Source organism: Castor canadensis, chromosome 12 (assembly GCF_047511655.1).
Source record: "Castor canadensis chromosome 12, mCasCan1.hap1v2, whole genome shotgun sequence".
In the NCBI taxonomy this organism is placed as follows: Eukaryota; Metazoa; Chordata; class Mammalia; order Rodentia; family Castoridae; genus Castor; species Castor canadensis.
Window position 1 is genome coordinate 115206913 of NC_133397.1, and position 6544 is coordinate 115213456.

A 6544-nucleotide genomic window follows, 5' to 3' on the forward strand; every position below is an offset into this window, starting at 1 on the left:
GAGGGGGTCTCAAGAACTATTTGCTTGGATTGGCCTTGAACCACCATCTTCCCAATCTCAGCCTCCTAGCCTCCCAAGTAGCTAGGATTACAAGTGTGAACCACTGGCACCCAGCTAGATAAATCCTTTATTATAAAACATTGTGCTAAACTACTTGAACAAATATAATTTATGTAGAACACCAACTTTCCATTAGGGAATTGAGAATTTGGGTACATGTTGGTAAGGAGATACCTTATATGATAAACCCTTAATTTGGATAACTGGCACCAAAGCTTTTTTTTTTTTGGACAGGTCTCTCTACGTAGTTCAGGCTGGTTTTAAAATTGTGATCCTCCTGCCTCAGCCTCCCTAGTGTTGAGATTATAGGTTTGAACCATACCCAGTTTGGGCATTGAATTTCTAATGAGTTTCCCTGGTTGTCAGTATCTCCCTGGAGTGGAGGAACTAATCACTTCCTATGTGAGTCCACTGGGAAAGGTTTACCCTAGACATTACCCCATGGGTCTATTCCATTTGTGGGTTGTGCTCAGTATTTGTTTACTGAAATAAACCATTGCCTTATGTACTGTAGGGGCAAAAAGGTGTCAGACCTTTTCCTTACCTATCACAATGGTGATGGCTGTCATACCTGTAACAAAAGAATAATAAAAGCATGATAATTTATTTTGCAGTGCTGGGGATTGAACGCAGGGCCTAATGCATACCAGACAACTGCTTTACTACTGAGCTACACCTCCAGCTCTCCAATATTGAATTTATTTAATCAAAATTTTACATGACATGGGAGCCTTCAGAAGACCCAGGAGGGAAAACTCTATTTTTGTACTGAAATCCTCTGAAGGGAAATTTCTCCTCTGTTCTCTGAAGATTCGCTGGGATAAACCAACAAAAGATAAATTAATTGAAGAAAAGACACACAATTACGTGCATGGAGATCACATTGTCACTGGATGTAGGGCTTTGGGTGGCAGGTAGGGGACAGAAAGTTCTTAGTCTCACCAATGAAAGAATTCAAGGACAGACATAAAGGAGACTTAAGCAGGGACAAGTTTACTAATGCAAAGCAAAAGTAAAGAAAAAATGCACCCTCCAGATGGGAGGGTGGGCAGGTTCAAGAAGGAGCACCCTGCTGGGGGTCCCAAGACCTCAAGATTTTATTGGGGTCTGTAGACATGGTGTTGGTCAGACTCAGAAAACTGGGTAATGTGTCATTAACTTCTGGAGATTGGGCTATGTGTCATTAACTCCTCCCACATGTCTGTCCTGGGAAGTTCTTGGCCATGAAATGGCCAGACTGGGGCTTTTATTTTCTGTGGGCTCCAAGGGCTGTGGGTCAGCAAGATCCTGTTCTATGTCACAAGCTGTTCTGTTAATGTCAGCAGCCCAGGATGTGATTCCTTATTGACATCCATGCCATGGTTCTTCAGTCATTAGGTTTTCTCACTCCTTGTCCAGCCCCTATGTCAACATAGTATAATTGCCCAGTAGTTCATAGATAATTTTGAGGGATTGTGAATGACTATTGGGGGGAACAAATGGTTGAGACAGAATTCAGCTTGTAAAATAATTCTCTTTATTCTTTTTTGCTTTCTTTTTAGTTGGACTGAGGTTTGAACTCAGGGCTTCTCACTTGCAAAGCAGCTGCTCTACCTCTTGAGCCGTATCTCCAACCATTGTTTGTTTTTGAGATGGACTCTCATATTTCCAAGGTGGCCTAGAAGTCCTGGGCTCAAGCATTCTCTTGCCTCAGCCTCCTAAGTAGCTGGAACTCCAGGCTTGTGTCACTTTTTCCTGACTAACATAATCTAAAATGATTGTCTCTGAAGTTTGAATGAGCCTAAGGGACAGAGATTTTCTAGTAGTGATGTCTAGTCAGGTGTGGTTACAGCCTTCATGTACCTGGGAATTCTAGGCCAGAGGCCCAACTCCGGGATCCCAGCATGTCAGGGACGTGTAGTGGTGAAAGATTGAGAAAGGAGATTTATAACATGGTATAGACACACCAGAGGATGGGGCAAAGTAAGCACCTCAGCCCATCTTCAGGATACAGACATGAGCTTTAAGTTAAATTAGAGGAAGAATTGGGGCAGGTCACAGGTATTGCAGTTGTTTTAGTTGATTATCATCTCAGGATTGGTCAGATGGGACTTGGTCACAAGAAAGTCATTGCTGTCTGTGGGGTTGGGTAGTTTCTACTGTCACAAGATGTTACTGGTCAGCCCTATCCTTCCTAGAACTCAAGGAGACTTCAAGGTGACTGCAGGAGAGAAAGGTTAGAGCAAAGACAGATGCAAAATGGAGGCAGAGATGCCAAGCAGTTGTCTTGCTTTTAGTTTCCCTTTGCACATTTGTAGGCTCAAGTGAGGATTAGTGCTTTTAGGCCAAAGTAGTTTCTAAGTACCTGTTATACTCAATGTTTTCTGAGGCAGAGACAGACATAGATAATGGGATTTCAGGTGGAGATGGAAGGCAGTTCCCTTTTCCGGTCTGGTGTCTGTCTCCCCTTCAGCCTACTGCATGCCAGGCAAACCTCTACCTGCAGTCTTGTCATAATGCAGATGAGGAAATTCCACAGAGTCTCTCTCTGTACTTGGGTGGGCAAATTCGGTACAAGGTCAGGGGGCGTTGATTTTGAGCCAGCTTTTAAGGCCTTTTAATTTCCTTTAGATCAAATGTTTAGTATACCCAACACACCATATATGGCAGGTGTTGGTCTCTGGGCCGTAAAAGTTGAGTGAAAAATGGACAGTCGGGTTAGGCATGTACCATGGCTCTGGGTTCAATCTTCAACAGGAGACAGAGAGGAAATGGGGGGGAGGGGGGAGAGAGAGAGAGAGAGAGAATAGGTATATATATAGAGAGAAATGGGACTAGACGAGGGGAACGACATAATGATAATAAACTGAGGGTTGCAGCCAGCAAGGCCCGTTCATTCAGATTCTTCTTGACCTCTCTGTGTATCACTCCTTCCCTGCCCTCCTCTCCCTTGAGAGGCAGAACCCCTCTGTAATGAAGGTCTTCAAGGCAGAAGGGACAGAGTGACTCTGTAGGTTTTATACCTTGCTTTGCCAGACAGAAGTTCTTTGACCTGCTTCAGGGAAGAAATGGGAGGAGAAAGGAGAGTGGGATAAGGTCACGGAGAACCTCTTGCTTCTGAGGCCCTTCCAATCTCCTTCAGTTCAAAGTAATCAGCATGCAAGGCTTGGGACTGTAGCTTAGTGTAGAGTGCTTGCCTGGGTTTGAGTCCCAGATCTGAAAATAAAAAACAGCTGCCAGGCATGGTGCATGCCTGTAATCCCAGCACTGCGAAAGGAGAGGCAGAAGGATCCTGAGTTCAAGGCCAGCCTTGTAACAGGTACTTAAAAACTTCCTTCCTTTTTTTTTGGAGGTACTGGGGGATTGAACTCAGGGTTCCATACTTACTAGACAGGTGCTCTACGACTTGAGCCACATCCCCAGGCCCCAAACCCAAGGAAAGGAACAGCAGAGCCTCCTCAGGACAGGTTACCTGCCAGGCAACAACAACTTGCCTATTCTGACAAGACTGTTCCCCTCAAGTGATGACAGGGTAACAACTTCTCTGGAATCCCTCCTCAAAGCAGGACTGAGGAAATGACAAACCAGGCCATATTTTGACCAGCACTTACCGCTTAACTATGTATACCTTTTGCTCCCTGCCTCAAATTCTTTTTCATTTAAACCAAAACCTTTGAAATCATAGTTTTGGACTTTAGGCCCAGAGTCCTGAAATTCTACATCAGGGCTGGCCACTTGTCCCTATATGCAAATAAAGAGGGACATGGTGAAGAGTACAGAAAGGAGATTTTTTTTTTTTTTTTGCAGTGCTAGGGCTTCACCTTGAGCCACTCCACCAGCCACCCCCCCATTTTTTTTGTGATAGGTTTTTTTCTAGGTGGGGGGTCTTGTGAACTATTTGCCTGGGCTGGCTTTGAACTGCGATCAGCCTGGGACACAGAATGGGAAAAGGCAAAGTAAGCTCTCAGCCCATCTTAAGCCATCGTCTAGGTACAGGTGTGAGGTACAAGTTTAAAGAAGTAGGGCAGGGGGCAAAAGGTATGAATAAACAGTCCCAGTCATAGGTGTGGCCTGGTTGGTCATCATCTCTGTTCTGGTTCTGTGGGTTCTGAAAAAGTTGTTATTACTGTCATCACTTGAGAGGAGCAATTTCTGTGAAATGATTACTCCTGCTCTAGGATGCAGCTTGTCTTCATTATAGGTAACTGTTCTCATTTGGGACAGGGAGTGGCCTGTCCTGTTAACAGCAATGATTGCAGTCTCCCATCAGAAGATTTCCTAATTCTTTGTGTCCCACATGAAAGAATCCATGGCAGGACACGTGGGTGTGTTAGAGTTTATTAAATGTTAGGGAGGGGAATAACAAAAGGGGTCATGGTGGGACCAGGTGGAAGCTGCAAGCAGAGAGCGTCTTTTTTCTTTTCCAGGTGCTTTTAAAACTCATGATAACCTATGGGAAAGGAAGAATCTGGTATTCCTAACCACCAATAAACCATGAGTGGGGAGGGCATGGGTGGCCCCTGGGCCAGGTGAGAGTGGTTTAAGTTGTCCCTGAGCCATGTATGAATAACCTATGCATACTTGCAATTGAAAAGAAGGCTCAGGGAAAGAGAGGAATGTTCAATCTGAAATACAATAGCAAATCTCGTGTGTATATATATAATTCTAGCCTGCCTTACTCAGGCTTGTGGGTACTTTGAGCTATCTAATATCAGGCCTAAAGGATCGATTGTCTTTCCTCCAGGTCAGAAAGCCATGCCACCAAAGTCTGCTGGTAATGTTAGGCCATGTCAGGCTCCAAGCATCACTGTTAAAACCTATTAGAGCCATAAAAATGTGTGTATGGGAGGGCATGGGGGGGAGAGCAGATGTTTGAGAGACCAGAAATATTTGTATATATTTATTTTATAACTAAACACAATTGGTTTGCCTCTTGATGAGTACAAAGCCAGTATGCACCATCAAGAGAGAAAAGAGTGAAGGAAGTTTCATGAATTGTGTAAGTTGGGGGAACACAGGAGAACTACCAGTTAAATAAAATAAGAAGCAGGGAGCTTTTATTGGGGAAGTATGTGCACATTCACATTGGAAAGACTCTTGACATTACATGACTGCACGTAGAAGCAGGCAGATTCCTGGACGGCTGGAGATATGAATACATTGCATGTTCAAAAAATGGCAGACAGGCATACCTCCTGGGTGGAAAATTTAGCATTACAATGAGGCCTTTTTTTTTTTTTCAGTACTGAGGAATGAACCCAGGGCCTCCCTTATGCTAGTCAAGCATTATTCCATAGTTACATAGCCATCCTTCTCATTTTTTAGTATTTTGAGATGAGGTCTCACTAAATTGTTCAGCCTGGTCTCAATGAGGTAATCCTACCTCAGCATCCAGAATAGCTGGGATTATAAATGTGTACCATCATGCCTGATTTATAATGAGATTATAATGAGCAAAGTTCACTTTAGGTCACTAAGAAGAGTGACTGAGAGTGACTAAGCAATTGTAAAGGCTAGTTCTTTATGGATTTATCTGGGGAGTTTTATTTGAAACAAATGAACAAACTGGGGGTTGGAGGTTCAAGGGGCAGAACACTTGCCTAAGCCCAAGTCCCTGAGTCTACACCCTGATACTGCCAAAAAAAAAAAAAAAAAAGATGGAAACCCCAAACAAAAGAACTTGAAGGAATGTCAACAGTAACTAAAGGGAGCAGGAGCTCCCTCTCTTCCTTGCAAGCTTAAAGACTGTGCTTGTAAGTATCTACCTAATAGCTAACAATTCTATGTTCTTCCTTGTTCTAAAATTTTAAGGAAGGGAAAGTAGGAGTAAAAAATAGCAGAGATTATTGAGGTTATGTTAACGAGGCAGGCTAGCATTAGGGAAAGTTTGGGACTCAAAAGAAAATATGACTTAATAGTACATTTCAGATTGACCATACTCTGGCCCAGGAACCATCCAGCTCCCTCCCCACTCATTGATTAGTGGATGGGAATCACCTGTTTCCTCCCTTACCATAGATTAGTGTAAATTTTAAAAGAACCTAGAGAAGCAAACAGCTCTCAGCCTCCAGATTCCACCTGCGCCCACCATACTCCCTTTTGCATTTCCCTTCCCTAACTTTTCATAAATTCCATTTACACCCATGAGTCCTGCCATGGATTATTCCCAGTGGGGCACAAAGAATTTGGAAGTCTTCTGATCACAGACTGCAAGCTGCTGCCAACATTAGGAAGCTCAGATAAAGTTGCTTGAAGATCCCAGCTTTTTGCATTCCTTAAATAAATTGTGCATAGCACTTAGAGGCCATTTTTTTTTTTTTTGTGGTTCTGGGGCTTGAACTCAGGGCTTGTATCTTGAGCCACTCCACCAGCCCTTTTTTAGGGATATTTTTTCCAGATAGGGTCTCACGAACTACTTGCTGGGGCCTGACTTTTAACCTTGATCCTCCTGATCTCTGCCTCCTGAGTAGCTAGGATTACAGGCGTGAGCCCCTGGTACCCACCA